Raw genomic sequence first — 17,344 nt, forward strand, 5'->3', positions numbered from 1 at the left:
ATGGTTTCCCTAGACAATGGAGAGGAGGGATTACAAAAGGCAGAAGGGCTCCTTGTGAAGAATGGAGGCTTCCAGGAGAAAAGTAGGACCAATAGCGAGCCAGACTGATGCTAGTTCGGGAGGGTTACCTTATATTGGCTGTTGCTCATGGTTAAGATGTGTCCTAGAGAATGGGCCTGGACTGAGCCTGTGCTTGGGGTAGGAGTCAGATTTGTGAATGGGTATGAACTGATTAGGGCAAGCCCCTCACAACTACTAGGTGATCTTTCTAAAAAGACAAATCTGATCCTATCTCTTCTCATAAAGCCATTTAGTGGCTCCTGTTGTCTATGGGATATAGTCCAACTTGTTTAGATTGGCATTAAAGGACTGCCATGATGTGGCTCCAACCACCTTCCCAGGTTTGATTTTTTCCCTCAGATATTTTCCCCTGCACCACAACCATGCAAAACTGCTTATCATTTCTCAAACATGCCTCTGCCAGACTCTTATGCCATATGACCTCCTGTTTTCTATGCATCCTCCTTGAATTAAAGTATATTCTTTTTTTTTAAAATTCAAGTTCAAGTTAGTTAACATACAGTGTAGTATTGGTTTCAAGAGTAGAGTTTAGTGACTCATCACTTACATATAATACCCAGTGCTCATCCCAACAAGTGCCCTCCTTAATGCCCATCACCCCTTTAGCCCATCCCCCCACCCATCTCCACTCCAGCAACCCTCAGTTTGTTCTCTGTATTTAAGAGTCTCTTAAGGTTTGCCTTCCTCTCTGTTTTTATCTTATTTTTTCTTCCCTTCCCCTATGTTCATCTGTTGTGTTTCTTAAATTCCACATGAGTGAAATCATATATTTGTTTTTCTCTGACTGACTTATTTTGCTTAGCATAATACATTCTAGTTCATCCATGTAGTTACAAATGGCAAGATTTCATTCTTTTTGATTATCAAGTAATATTCCATTGTGTGTATATATACCACATCTTCTTTATCCATTCATCAGTCGGTGGACATTTGGGCTCTTTCCATAATTTGGCTATTGTTGATAACGCTGCTATAAACATTGGGGTGCATGTGCCCCTTCAAATCAGCATTTTGTATCCTTTAGATAAATACCTGTTAGTGCAATTGCTGGGTTGTAGGGTAGTTCTATTTTTAATTTTTGAGGAACCTCCGTACTGTTTTCCAGTATGGCTGCACCAGTTTACATTCCCACCAACACCACAAAAGTGTTCCCCTTTCTCCACATCCTCGCCAATATGTGTTGTTTCCTGGGTTGTTAATGTTAGCCATTCTGACAGGTGTGAGGTGGTATCTCACTGTGGTTTTGATTTGTATTTCCCTGATGATGAGTGATGTTGAGCATCTTTTCATGTGTTTGTTAGTCATCTGGGAATTAAAGAATATTCTTATGAAGAAGGCAAATTATAGGAAAAATAAAGCAGTGGAAATTCAACTAGTGTTTTAAATTTGTTCCTTGAATATTAAATCTGTAAATGCAAGTAGGTAGAACATATTTGGACTTCTTGGTGAGGTCTTAAAGAAAGAGATTTTACCTCTCCCTCTTTGAGCCAAGTATCCTTCTTGGTGTTTCTATGGAATCCTCTGCACGTCTCTTGGCAGTTACACTCTGGTATGCTTTCGTTTTCTTCTTCATCTTTGTAATCCTGATGCTAAGCACAGCATCTGACACCTAGATGTTCATTTCTGAAGTACTGAATGACTATCAGAGCAGCTGTGGACATCCCTTCCTCCACACTTCTATTGTACATTAAACATGCCTATACTGGAACCCTCATCTGATATGCACAGATCATTGGTTCCTAAGGTATTTCATCTCTTAACTATAAGCTCAGTGAGGCCAGGGGCTATACTGTTTCTTTCTGTACACTCGCACCTGGTACACAGAAGATGCTCAAGTAATATTTGCTGATTGAAAGAACTCAAGTAAACTTTCAGAAGACAAATGACCTTTGTACAGAACCAATAAAGATTGTGTTCTAAAACTGTTACTGTCCATTAAAAAGCAAGTAGTCCCAGAAGATTTTTAGCTGCATAAAAGTTTTCCCATTATTCTTTAATTGGTGCCCAGTAGCTAAAACTCCTGTTGTTTTGTCTATTTCCGTGTACAATAGATATGGATTCTCTTCTGGGTCTCCCTGAAGTGAATAGCAGTGTGTAAACATCCTATAGCTTCAATATATTGATTGAAAAACTGGATACTTCATATGACTTTTATCTTTTTTACTACTCATATTATCTTAAAGGTTATATTTATATTCAGGCTATGTTTGTAAAAGTTTTGAATGGAACTATTCTTCAGTGGGGATGGGAAAGAAATTTCTTAGCTCTCTAGGAATTAATTCTAAAGAAACTGTATTTTAGTGCCATAGATAATTAAATAGTATGTTTTAGTTAACATCTTGACTCTGGGAAAAAAATTTTTACACTGCAAGTTAAAAATATTCTAAACATTAAAATATTTTGAGGATATTTTATTGAGAAAATTTGAGAAAAAAGTCTCAAATTTCCATTCAGAAATTTACATAGAAGATTTTAGTGGCCTTCTCTTCTTTTGTTAAAATGTAAACGTTTTTTAATGAATAAAAACAAGGCAACTATTAAATATCCATAAGGAACTTCTTTCTATTAAACTCAAGGAAAACCAGCTTTGAGTTAGAAAGTATGTCTTTATGTTGAAATACTTTTAGCCATTTTTAAAGTTAAAATTCCTTGAAATGTATCAAAAAGTGCATTCTTACAAAGAAGGAGAATTATAAAATAATTAAAACAGTGGAAATGCAGTAACTTTTAAATTTGTTCTCTGAAATCCAAAAATACATGTACTTTAAGCACATTTGAATTTTTAGCAGGTTTACAGTAAAACAGAATGGTTGCCTTCAAGAAATGAAAAAAATTGGGAGGTAAATAAAAACAAATAGCTGTTATATCCTGTCTAAAGCAAAAAGAAAAAAAAAACCTCCCTCTATATTACAGTGTTATGGTACTATTAGTAAACTCTTTTAAAACGTGGATCAAAGACAGTGAGGTTGTGAAATTAGTTAATATATTTTATGCTATTCATATTTTTATGTATAAGAAACTTGTCTACCAGAGTGCAAGCACCAGTGGAGGAAAGATATCTTGAGCAGGGTGGATAACAGATGTTGATGGTGATCAGTGATAGATGAGTTTCAGGTCACTGAGGCATAGCCCGGAAACTTCAGGGTGGCCTCTTTGATGAAATCCCAAGGGAGAAGGGGGAAAGGGAAAGGTGAGGTCCCTCACTCAACCCATGCAGTGTTGATTGGCCAATAAGGGAACCATGTAATCCAATATGTCTTTAAGAAAACCTCTGAGTAACTTTAGATGTGATTAAAAGAGAGATCTTCATATTAAGGGAGATAAATGAGGCAAATCCTATTTACTTGGATGATCATTTCTTATTACACATTTATTTAGCTCCTCCACACATCTGCTTGAAACATTCTACAACTCTATTCTAGTGCCTACAGGGAAAAGAGAATGGGAAATTAAAATTCTTGCTGTGTGTCTAAAAAATTCCATACAGTTTTGAAAGTGACAAAATCAGCGGCTCAGTGGATTGTTTTGTCTGTGTCAAGGACCTCAGAGTGTTGTCCGTCCACAGGTGGTCATAGGCTGGTGAAGCCCATGGGAAAGAAGTATGGCTAGGCAGTCCTAGTGGTTGCAAAGATAAGGCATTGAATGCATGAATACTCATGTAGTCAGAATCCATTTCCTGGCCAGAGAAGAGAAGATTCTGGAATTGTACATTCTGCAGGGACTAGGGTGGATCTGTGTCTCTTGACCCTTTATATCCTTCCTTTGTTCCTTTAAAATTCCTCCCATTGATATATCAAGGTGAAGGGGGAGACTGTAAGGAATTAAGAAAATATTTAGGGGCACCTGGGTGACTCAGTTGGTTATGTGTCCAACTCTTGACTTTGGCTCAGGTCATGGTCTGATTGTTCATGAGATCGAACCCCATGTCTGACTCTGTGCTGTTAGTGCAGAGCCTGCTTGGGATTCTCTCTCTCCCTCTCTGCCTCTTCCCTGCTTATGCATGCTCTATGTCTCTCTGTCAAAAAACATTTAAAAACTTAAAAAAAATACTAAAAAAGACAATATTATTTATAGGCCATTTTATTTCAATACATAATTTCTAGGCTCAAAAGAGAAATAGAGAAAGAAGAGGGAAAACCACTGGCTTATGTGACTCCAGAAAAGTTATCTTATTGCCATTTTAAAAAATAGAAAATGAGGACTGTCCATAGGTAACTTCAGAGTCACGTAGAAAAATAAGATCGTCAGTCCTCATTTTGTATTTTTAAAAATTTTCAATAGTAATTGTTAAGAGCTTCTACTAAGTCCCATTTTATGTCTGAAAGTAAATCCTGTTTGTGGAGGCTGGTTTCTAGAATTCTTAATCAGTTTTTATCACTAATGAGATACGTGTTTTTTGGAAAGTCTTTTTTTTACTCCAACATTTACTTTCTTCATTTTCAAAATTAGGTGGTGTACTAAATAATTTCTAAGGTCTCTTCGACCTCTTGACAGTCTCTTGATATAATAATTTTTGGCTAAATTGAATTTTCTTCCTTTTCCTTGTTGGTCTCATCAATGTGCAAAGAAAGAGATTTTAGTATCTAGTGGATAGTGAAACAAGACGTTTGAAGACAAAACAAGTCACAAAACTGGAAACTCCTGAATAACTGAGATTGTCTACATACGGTTGCTTCAGTTGTTTTGAATAACTTGATCTGTCAATGAGTTAATAGCTTTCTAATTCATTAGGGGAGGAGGTTGGGAAATAAAGCCCCTGATATTTAACTAAGTTGATCAGTCATGGTGCTGGTTGGATGTCTGGTGAGACCTTAAGGAACATGATTTCAATTAATGCCACATTCCGTTTTTATTTATAAATCTCTGTCTGGAAATGGCTCCCAGGCTAGAGGCTATCAAACACATTCTCTGTTGGGAGCAAGGAGGAGTTTCCCTACATTTTCCCTCTTGACGGTACCTCTCTAAGGCTTAACCTCAGCCAGTCAAAACACCGATCGATGTCACTGTGACAGATATTTTTTCTACCGTTATAGTGTCTGTAAATCAAACGCCATCAGGGTATAACGGAAGATATCATGACACTACATCATCCTTTGCAATTCCACCAGTGTCAAAGAACAATAAGCATTACTTTAAAGGAAAATATTTTTTGAAAATAAATTGAGGCAATATTTCAAAAAGTTGAATTTTGTAGTGCAAAATATGTTTGGAAATATAGTTCCTGGTTCGTTGCTGGAATGCATGTCCTTTTCTTTTTTTGGTTGTTATTGAGTGTGGGAAAGAAGGGATAGTACCCAAGTAACAAAATGAAGGTGCTGTGGGGAAGACAAAGAAGAAAAAAAGATGTTTCTTCCCTGTTTACCACTTAGTAGGAGAAATAGGGTGTGAGGCTGAATAATTCTAATATAAGACAAAAAGTGATATGATAGGAGACTCAAAGCTGTCTGAGCTGGCCTACAGAAGAGAGAAAATGGAGGAAGCTGGATTGGCAGAGAAGAGCAGGAAGGAAGGAAGGAAGGACTCCTTCCTCCCTGGGATGAAGAGGACATTGGATGGTAATTGTTGCTTGTACACAGAGTTTTAATAGAAAAGACTCTTGAAAAGAGTGTGAGTGACCAGGAAGGCCTCAAGAGGAAGCAGGGAGTCCCATTCATCTGCCCCAGATAGGAACGTGAAGTGAGCTGTTCTGAGTCCACTGCGATGACTTGCATTTAGGGCAGAAGGAGTCTGCAGTGACAGGTGCGGTCAGCTGCAAGCTGGTGTTCTGCACTGCTGTTCTGTCACAAGCGAAAGATAAAGGGTTGTGGTAATGAGATGGCAGTGGGTTCTCCTGAGGGGTAAGGGAGATGAGAAGCTCCCTTTTTGTTCTGGTTTCACCTCAGGGCCAACATGGCACAGTGTATTGCTTGAGCTCTGGTTCTGGAGCCTGTTTGGGTTCAAGCTTCAGCTCCTCCATTTACTAATCATGTGACCTTTGAGCACATTTTATAATGACTCTGTGCCTCAGTTTTACCATCTCTAAAATGGGCATAATAACTTGTACCTACCTCATAAGGTTGCTGTGGAGACTAAGCAAGTTAATGCTTGCAAAGCATTCAGAACGGTGCCTGGCACAAAGTACAAGCCATGGCGCTAACTGTGAGGTCTTACCGTGTGCATCCTGCATTTGGCTGAATTTTGCTAAGACTTCCCTGACCCACCTTGCTTCAATTATCAGCAGCTGAAGAGAGGTGTGGATAACAAAACTTGAACTCCACATTCATGAGGTATTTGAGTAACTGCTCAAAATACTTTGATGTTCACAGAAAAACATTTTGCCTGGGGTCATTACTAATGTTGGGACAATGAAATCTCTAGGGCACATCCAGGAAAACCCCCTCTGTGGACTACAGAAGGATCTAGGATCATTTAAATATGCCCGATTGTAAGGAAGTACAGAGCCTTATATTAAAAAAGAAGAAGAACCTATTAGAATTTGAGAGAAAGCTGATTACAGATGAATGCAGAGAAGAGAATGTTAAGAAGATTAAGGATGCCATGCCCAAGCCCCCTTTTCCACAGGGATATTCTAATGCGGACACCATCCCAATCAGTAGTACCCAAAGGCGATCCTTACCTCTCTGTGCCTCTCCTACTAAAGAGTGAACTCGGGCTTTGGCCAAAGGTAACAATAAATATTAAAACCTTTATTATCAATGTTTGATAGCAGCATGAAACATTTATATTTACGTATTATTTCATTTGCTGTAAAGATGCAGGTGGTTTTAAAGATGCTATTGCTAGGTCGTTTTTAAAAGAAGATCTAATTATCTTCCTACCCATTTCCCTTTGTTAGAGCTGAGCAGAGTGCATTAAACAAAGAAAATCTGTGCTGGAAGTAGGGCTGGGATAATGCTGGCTTACAGCTAAATCATTTGTTCTGAATCAAGGTCGACAGTATAAAGGCTGTTGTGTTTTGCCTCTTTCTTAATTTTCTATTTAACTTCCTTCACAATCTTTCTGTGATTTAGAAACAAATGCATGCAGACATTTTGGCAATTACAAAAGCCATTTTCAAATGATAGAAAGTGTTAACACGAGCTAAGACATTAAGAATTCCTTCGGCGTGGATGTGGTGAGACCTTGTTCCTCATGTAGATGTCTTTGTGTAATATAAAAATGAAGGGAAACTGGAGCCTTCCATCTGCCACACTTGTCTGTATGGACATAATTATGCCACTCATTTAACGTATTTTGTTATGATAAATGTTGGACATACATGAATATTTTTAAAATTTGTGCTGCAATGGGATTAGGAAAAAGAATCCCACTTGTATTTGTAATCCTAAATCTGTAACTGGTCCAAAGAGGTAGTCAGACCTTTGAAACAGCATTGGTTTTGGATTATAGCACAGCTGGACTTGAATTCCCACTCTACCACTCACCACCTGGATGATCTAGGGCGTGATATTTTTTCTGAGACCTAGTTCCCCTGTCCTTAGATTAGAGATAATGACATCTACCTTACTGGGCATTTGTGACAGTGAACTAAGATAACATTTATAGAGGTTCTTAGCAGGATGTTTGGCACAGAGCAATCTGCTTATTAAATGGTAGTTGTTTTGCCAGTACTGGTGATTCTCCTTTTCCTTCTTAGGTTTAGAGGTGAAAATAGTTAATCATGGTTTTTTCTCTATATGCAGTTACTTTGTCAGGTTACTTAAAAATTGCATTTTTGGTATGTTAAAGGATATCTAGCTTCTTAAAAGTGTTCAGCTGTTTTTAAAAAGTTAAGAATTTAGTCTCCCCAAAATCCTACTTTCTTTTTTGAAGATGTGGCTTTGCAGATCTACATGCAAATGACAGTTTCAGGATATAGGGTGTGTGTGTGTGTGTGTGTGTGTGTGTGTGTGTGTGTGTGTGGTAGGTAGTGTATGATTTCTAGCCAACTCTTCCTATATATGGTTAAATATATTTATTCCTACCTGGCTATACTTTAGTTAAAGTGACTGTGCGCAAATTTTAGATATTGGTTCTAATCTGCTTAATAATCTCTCCCACTGGGTGTCTGGAGGTCTGACACAATGTAAACCATACACTTAATAAATAATTAAGTACGTATCTTTAAAGGAGCTGAAAATAACACCCCTGATAATGACTTCTCAAAGTACAAAGGACCATTCAACCATCCAGTTGAAACACATGTTAATTAAAAATTGAAAGTCATAAGTAATTGAATATTGATTTAATGTTTCTGCCCTGAAGGGCAAGTTGAGGACTCTGGCAAATTTATATAGGAAGGAAGCCTTCTGCAGACATCCCAGGGGAGGGACATGTTTCTAGGAAGTCCTTGTTGCACTGAATTTTGTCGGTGGTTCTGAAGGCTCCAAGCAGTGATCCTGACCAATGGTGTTTCTTAGATTTTCCACCTTCATGCAGCCTTGGTCTTATCATTGTATGGAGTGCTCAGTGAGATGGACCAAATGCTTATTTAAGGACCCTAGAAGCCAGCCTGAGGATCCTGGAAGGTTGGGAATGGAATGTCAACAGGATGAGATGGTGAAAAGTTAAACTAGCAGTATTTCTTTTTTTTTTTTTTTTTTTTTAAATTTTTTTTTTTTTTTTTTTTTTTAAATTTTTTTTTTCAATGTTTATTTATTTTTGGGACAGAGAGAGACAGAGCATGAACGGGGGAGGGGCAGAGAGAGAGGGAGACACAGAATCAGAAACAGGCTCCAGGCTCTGAGCCATCAGCCCAGAGCCCGACGCGGGGCTCGAACTCACGAACCGCGAGATCGTGACCTGGCTGAAGTCGGCCGCTTAACCGACTGCGCCACCCAGGCGCCCCAAACTAGCAGTATTTCTATTACATGGGACAGTTTGTTACTGTGCTCACTGAAGCAGAAAGAAAACAATATAGACAATTTAAAACATCTTCTTTTGATTGTGAAGGAAGACACATTCATCATTTCAAATTTGGGAAAATCAAGAAAAACAAAATTACTCATACTCTAATTATCTGGTAGCACTGTCTGTTAATATCTTGGTGAATTTCCTTCTAGTCTTTTTTTGTTTTCCTTTGCTAATCATTGTTGTACATAATTTTTAGAGAATGAAACATGGAAAGAAATGAGAAGAAAAATCATTGAGACAGATATTTAGTGATTCTTATATTCAACAAAATAATCCCAAGGATATGGAAATTAGTGTTCTATTTGCATAATGCCTTTCATCTCAAACCAAAAAAATGAATCTATCAGTTATTTGTTTTTTCACATGTCTGAACAAGGGACAGTATGTTATTACCTGCTTTTTATTTTTATTTTTATTTTTTTGCAACAGGTTTCCTATGAATAGAAACTTCATGTCATGATTTACACCGCAGCATTCAGTATTGCTTTCTAAATCTTTTTTCCCCCTGGAAATACTACCAGATTAAAAGTAATTACAACTTTGAAACAGTTGAACATTAGGGATGAAATATAGAACAAGTATTATCTAGCATCATGAAAATTCAGCTGCTTTTAGTGACTGGATAATTGAGTGTTAATAAAATTTTTCATAGTTTAATACTTATAGAATCTTGAATGTATTTATTAATTACTTGCTTATACAGGCAACTCCATAGAAGAGGGGGATGATATTGAAATAGTATTGTATATTTTATCTTTTATTTATTTTGCTAGATTTTGGATTCTATGGAAAGGACAAAGAATATGTTCTTTTTGATAGGTAATAGTGTTGACCTATTGGAGGAAAATCCTCTCTTTTAAATAAAACTGGTGTGGATAAAAATTAAAACTCAGTAAAAGATGGGAAATTAAGTCTTCTGAGTCTTAAGTGAATTTCTTACATGCTTTAGGCTAGTGGGGGATTTTCTAGTCGCTCATAACCTTTCCTGTTAAATTTTTAACACCCACATCAGTATATTTTACAGGCTTATGTAGAATTTAGAACATATCCTTCTGTGTTCTATTTTGAAGGAGGTGTGCTTTCTCAGCTTAGGTGAACCATGCCTGAGCTTCTGGTTAAACAGATCTTCAGAACTCATAAATTCAGTCCAAACCACAAAAGAGAGCTCATCTTCAGAAGTGAAAATTTTCTAAACCCTTGACATACTAGGAACCAAATGTAGTGTGATTTTCCTGCAAACAAACAAACAAACAAACAAACAAACAAACAAAAAACACCAAAACCAACCAACGAAACAAAAACCACTTCTCACAAATTGAACAGGTTAAAGTATGGAATTGTTAAACGTACTATGATAAAAATACATGGGAAAAAAAATCTCTTGAGCTCATGCTTTGATCTCACCTACTTCAGTGCCAGAAGATATGATGAAATAATTGTTCTGATTGAGAATTTTGATGGGCTATACTATAAATAATTTGTTGTTTTATAATAAAAGTAAAATTCAAAGTGATAAATGGTTTTACTTGTAGGATTATTTAGGATCTTGTTTAGGTGTGCTTAACAAAAGCCCCAAGTTTCTGAAATTACTTAATTTTTATTTTGTTTTAGCTACAGATGTAAATAGTTGACTCTATAAAAGATTTTTCCTTAATCATGTCTATTTCATTTTAAATTAACAACTAAATAACAGATATTTGTTACTTGTATGTGCAAGGTATTGTGGTATTGTGTAAGTACTACAGAGAACAAAAAGTAAATAGAAGTTATCTATTTGGGGAGCTTAAGGGAATTGCCCAGGGCCATGAAACATTTGAATTGGAAATTATTAGCCACAAAGCAGTTTATGGTAGAATATTTATCAAATAAATTTGAGAAGAACAGTAATTACAAGTAGTTAATAAAATATGGAAATTGTTTATCTCACTACTAAAGTTTTATTATTTGTTTAAAAAAATAAATAATTATAGCCAGTATAATATACACCTGTAGGTAGCAAAAACTTTGTGTGTATATGTGTGTGTGTGTGTGTGTGTACATTTATATATGTATAGATTTCCCTGCTATCTGAAAGCATAGTGTTCCATGAAACCTATCTAACCTGAAATGGCATAAATCTAAGAAGCAATTACCATTAATTTACATGGGAAAATTTTGAGGGAAAAAGACACTGACTTCAAAATGTTATACCCAGACACATAATTCATGTTCAAGTGTTCCAAATTATATTCTTTTTACTATTTTGAAAAAAAAATGCTTACATCTGTCACCAGGTAGATGGAGCAGAATGAAGAGTTCAAGGATGGAGACTTTGTGCTGTAAAAGAAATGGCAGTGAATATCAAAAACATTTAGGTACAGAATTTAGAATAAATTTATGGCATTTGGGAAAAAGTTCAATTCCAGTCCAAACACAACTTTAAAAAGAAAAGATACAAAATGTAACAGTTATTTTGTGGCAGTAATCTGGGGACTGGCAGAGGTGGAGATGAGTGGGAAGAAACCAGTCTGGTTCTGAGAGCTCATCAAAATCTTACGTGAGGACGGCATGGCTGATAGAACAAAGCACAAATCACATGGCATGTTTGGAAAAGAAGTTGGAAGGATACATAGAGAAGCGAAAGTAAATGTTATAGGAATCAAAAATAGATGAGTTAAAATTCAAGTTAATAGACAAAATATCTCAGATAAGTTCAAAAACATCCAAGAATATATTACTTATAATTTCCACAAAGGTTTCAATTATTAAATGATGAAAATGAAAAAAATTCGTTATAAAAAGAAATAGATGTTAGTGATAACTTTGGATTTATTAAAATGCAACACAAATAGAATAGAATTGGACAAAGAAGGTTAGTACTTGTTCCTAAAATATAGGATTCACAAGCACTATACATTTTTAGGTCCATATAAAAGAATAATTAAATATAAGAAACAAAATATCGTTGGAAACATTACTTTTCTTAGTTTTGTATAAATCAGGTAGCTAAAACACAAATTAGAAAAAAGAAAATTTGAAAAATATAGTCATCATTGTTGAGTACCCCCTGGGATATTTTACATACATTCTCCTAAATGCTTATTTGGCAAAAAAGGAAGTCAAACCACAATAGCTATTTAGAAAACATGAAAAAATATTTGTCATCATCAGTGGATTTTTTTTTTGCCACAAAATGATACTCATATATTGAGAGATTAAATGATTTAAAAATAAAAAGAAATAATGAAAACACATCAACACACATTCAACATAAAATATTAGAACACAAATAATAAAACAAACCTTAGGAAAATAGGAGAAAGCCATAACAAAAGCATAGGTATAATAACAAGTCAGAAACAGGAAAGCAGAGATTTGATAACTTAGTTTAAGGGTTGGTTATTTGCAAAAACATTGAGAAAATTCTGACCTGTATTTTAAAGAAAGGGAAAACAATATTAAATATAAGTATAAATGAGAAAAAGTAATGACTAGCAGATATATTCTTACAAATTATGAAAATGTAATCATGGGGGAAAAGGCTTGAATAGATTAATAAACTGAGAGAAATTTAAAATATTATTACTATTTTGAATAAACAAGGTTGTAGAGCTAATGTTTTTTCTAGTGGCTTATTTTTTTTTTTTTTTCTCAAAGAACTCTGCTTGGAACATTATGGAAAGTTTACATTTTAAAAGTATAACCATGATATAAAACTTTTCAAAGAGGACACAAAAAAGGAAAATGACAATTCATTTTGCAGATTTTATTTTTGAGTGTATATACAAACAAAACTTCAAAGTTACACGAGCATAAGAACAACAACTAATTTACAGCAAAGAGAGTTTTTATTTATTATCAGGGAGTCTATTTGTGTGTATTATCAATATGTGAAAAAAATCATCACAAAAGATGCTAAGGTAGTATTAATAACATTCTATATTGATTCTTTATAATGATAAACTATTACCAGAAATATTCTTTAGCTTGATTAAAATAAAATATCTATAACCAACAATGTACTAAATAGAAACATTAGAACTATTTTTACTAAATTTGAGAACAAGGATGGATGGTAATCATTATTATTATTTAACATTATCCTAGAAATTCTAGCTGTTTCAGTAAGCATGAAGCAAGGGCACGTGGGTGGCTCAGCTGGTTGAGCTTCTGACTTTGACTCAGGTCATGATCTCATGACTCATGAGTTGGAGCCCCGTGTTGGGCTCTGTGCTGACAGCTCAGAGCCTGGAGCCTGCTTTGGATTCTGTGTTTCCCTCTTTCTGCCCCTCCCATGCTTGTGCTGTCTCTCTCTTTCTCAAAAACAAATAAACATTAAAAAAATTTTTAAAAGTAAGCATGAAGCAAGAAATTATTAAGAATTACAGGGTATTAAAGAAGAAGAAAAAATATGCTTACTTTCAGATTATTTTTATGGTCCCTCCAAACATATCAACTGAAAAAACCATTAGGAAAAACCATTTGGTAAAGTGGCTACTTAGCTCATTATCAAAACCGATAATTTTTCTATAAACTTGTATAACAAGCTAGAAATATGATGAATAAAATATCTTCCCAGTAGACACAACAATTAAAATACTTAATAAATTTAATAAGAAATGTAGGATGTATATGAAGAGTACAGCTTTCCAGAGGAATATAAAGTAAAACAAATACATGGGAACATTACCCTTTTCTTGGATAAGAAGACTGAATATTACAAAGATGTTTATTTTTAAATTACTTTTAGATTGATTTCAGCTACATTTCAAATTCCAGTTTTTTTTCTAACTTGGTTAAATGAGTCCAGATTTCAATGAAAGAAAAAAGAATATTTATGAAAATTTGAAAAAAAGGCATGTGAGGAAGAACATTTCCTCCTAAATAATAAAAAGAATGTGGTTTTGGTACAAGAATCACCAGACTGACTAGTAGGCCCAAATAACTCAGAAATAGATCCTAGTATATGAAAGGATTTTGCATATAACACAAGAGATAGTATAAGTTGGTGAAGAAAGGAAAGTTCATTAACAATGCTGAGAGAATTGTTTAAAAATTTGCCATACATAAAGTTACATATCACCTCTTACTTGTAACCAAAGTAAGTTCTCTACATTCTTAGGAGTGATTCTTAGGGGAGATATTTTTAAAAATTAAAATATTAAGATAAATACTGAGTAAAAATGGCTATATTTTACTTAAAAATAAAAGTACATCATTCTTGAAAATATAAACTTAAAAGACAAATAAAAAATTAGGAAATCAGGGGCACCTGCGTGGCTCAGTCAGTTAAGCATCTGACTCTTTGATTTTGACTCAGGTCATGATGTGATAGTTGTAACATCAATGCCTGTGTCCAACTATGTGCTGGGCATGGAGCCTGCTTAAAAGTCTCTCTCCTTCTCTCTCTATCCCTCCCCCACTTTGTGCTCACTCTCTCTCTCTCTCTCTCTCTTTCTCAAAAAAAAAAAAAAAACCCAACAATAAAAATATTAAGAAATCATGTATCACTGGTGCTTGAGAGACCAAGGGCTACTATATTAAACATAAAAAGACTTCATAAAAATGGATTAGCAAAAACACTAGACCCCTGAAATGAGAAGAGAAAATGGGCAAAAGATAAGGTTAGGCAAGACACAGTAGAAAATATTTACCAGAAAGTAAATTAAGGGAAAATATTCAGCACAAAGAAGTATAAATTTAATCACAAACTTTTCCTACTTATTAGTTTAGGAAATATGAGGGACAAAGTGGTATTTGATGTTAGCAGGCATTTGGAGAAATAAGCTATTATAATGCTGGTGGGAAGTAAGTTGGTATAATCTTCCTGGTAGGAACATGGCATGAAAATAGTTCTGACCTTTTGACTAATTCCCCTGGTAAGTAAGGTGTTGTCCTAGAGACATAATCATACATGTATACAAAGATTTATGTGGCCTGATATATAATACCAAGAAAATTGGAGATGAGAGAAAATAATAAATTTTAGAGCATACACAATGGAATATTACTCAGTCATTAATAATTATGTTTTCAAACTGTATTTAAACAGATGGAAAAGTGCCTATAAAGTTCAAGAAAAGGAAGGAAGCTTAAACAGGCATAAAATGATGCTAACTGTGAGTTGGTGTGTATGTCTATGTAAAATATGTGTACACATAAAGAAAAGACTGGTAGAAATAAAGTGTCAACAGTGTATTTTTCATGGTATCATTATTTTCTTTATCCTTTCCCCCTTTTTTTTTAAATTTCTACATTATGGAATGGTTCTGTACACCACAATTTCATTTAAATAAATTGTAGGTGCTTATTGTGAATAATGTATAAATACAGAGTTACATGAAGGCAGTAGGGTTATAGGATCTATTGCTTTAAATAATTTTCACATGCTATTTTTAAATTTAAGAAAATGGGAATTTATGGAGAGTTGAAGACAAAGATATTTTAATATTTCTGAATCCTCTAATGAACTTTTTTGATGGAAAACTATCATTAAGACAAAATCCAGATAAAAGCACAGTGAATGCGGCTCCATTTCCTATCATCTTTTTTTTCTTCTGCTTATCTGGGTTTAGGAACGAATTTCAAAAATTTTGACTCATATTTTCCCTAAAAGATCTTTGAAGAAGTAAGTACTCTGCTTTGAAAAACTAAGTGGACATCTACAATTTTGTTTTGCATTAATGAATAAAGTAGAAGAGTAGTAATTTCTGATGAATTGCAAATGTTTAAAATTTTAAAGTAAGTTGCTAGATTAATTTCTAAATGTATCCAATGGAATCAGAAAAGCTTAGCCCCATGGTCCTGCTATGTGGCTGACGGACAATGGAATTCTGAAGGCCGTTTCAGGTTATCTGCCAGGTCAGTGATATTTTCATAATGAGAAGTGGTTATTTGCCTTTTCCCACTGGCTTGGCCTGTATGCAAAAGCATATGGTGGATATAACTGCTGGCACTTTAGCGTGGATCAAGATAGGCACTCAACCCTATGAGTTATTGGTGAGTGTGTATCTCCTTCCCATACAATCATGGTGAAGAAAATGCCAGTTGCACTTAAGAATATTCTTTAATTTTATTAAATCTTGACCCTTGAATATGCATCTTTTTGATATTCTGTGTGCCAGTGTGGGAATACACATAGTTATTTCAAGCAAAAGCATTTTGCAATTGTTTTGGTTGATAACTGAACTAGTTACTTTTTTTTTTCTCATGGAACCACATTTTACTTGAAAGAACTGTTGACAAACTAGATTTGTCTTGATTCTTTAGACTTAGATGTTTGTTAGACATTTTTTTTTTTTTTTCAAAAATGAACCAAGTGAGTCTGTTGTGTCAAGAAAAACAACTGATAGTATTTGTGGTCAGAGATACACATAAGGCTTTCAGGCAAAACTTAAAGTTTGGAAAATTTGTATTTGCTGCTGGGAACATGGCAGCCTCCCCAAATGTCAAGACTTTTCTCATGAGACCAGTGGTGATAGCTAACATGAATTTTTGATATTGCATAATGAAATGTGTCAACACCTGGAAAATCTCTAATTCAGTGAATGCATATTTTCTGAATAACCAGTATAGAATGTTCAAACTCATGCACAGGAAAAACATCCATTCAAAGCAGAAGATATGTCAATGGATTTTAATGTAACAGAACATGAAAACTTTCCTGATATGCTTTCAGATTCACAGTGCAACTCACCTTTAAGGAACTACCACTTGTTGAGTTTTAGTGCATTGTCAAAAAAGGGTATCTACAATGGTAAAAGATTAATTAAAACACTCTTATCTTTTCCAGTTACCTATCTTTGAGAGACTAGATTTTCTTCATATACTTTAACCGAATGGATTATCAGATAGGTTAAATGCAGAAGCAGGTATGAGAATGTGGTTGTCTTCTAAGCCAGATGTTAAAGATACTTGGCAAGGGGCACCTGGGTGGCTCAGTTGGTTAAGCAGCTGACTCCTGATTTCTGCTCAGGTCATGATCTCACAGTTTGTGGGTTCGAGCCCCGCATCGGGCTCTGCTCTGACAGTGTGGCGCCTACTCAGGATTCTTGCTCTCCTTCTGTCTCTGCCCATCTCTCCCTTCTTAAAAAAAATAAAGATACTTGCAAAAATGTAAAATAGAATCATTCTTCTTACTAACTTGTTTTGTTTTTTGAAAGTGTAGCTATTTTTCATAAAACATGAAATTTATATTAACATGAATGAGTTTATGATTTTTAAAAAATTTTTTTAAATGTTTATTGTTTTTGAGAGAGAGAGAGAGACAGAAACAGAGACAGAGCCTGAGAGGCGGGGGGGAAGAGAGAGAAGGAGACATAGAATCCAAAGCAGGCTCCAGGCTTTGAGCTGTCAGCACAGAGCCAGACGTGGGGCTCAAACTCACAGAGTG

The sequence above is a fragment of the Puma concolor genome, chromosome E4, assembly GCF_028749965.1.
Source record: "Puma concolor isolate L17-30 chromosome E4, mPumCon1.1.hap2, whole genome shotgun sequence".
In the NCBI taxonomy this organism is placed as follows: Eukaryota; Metazoa; Chordata; class Mammalia; order Carnivora; family Felidae; genus Puma; species Puma concolor.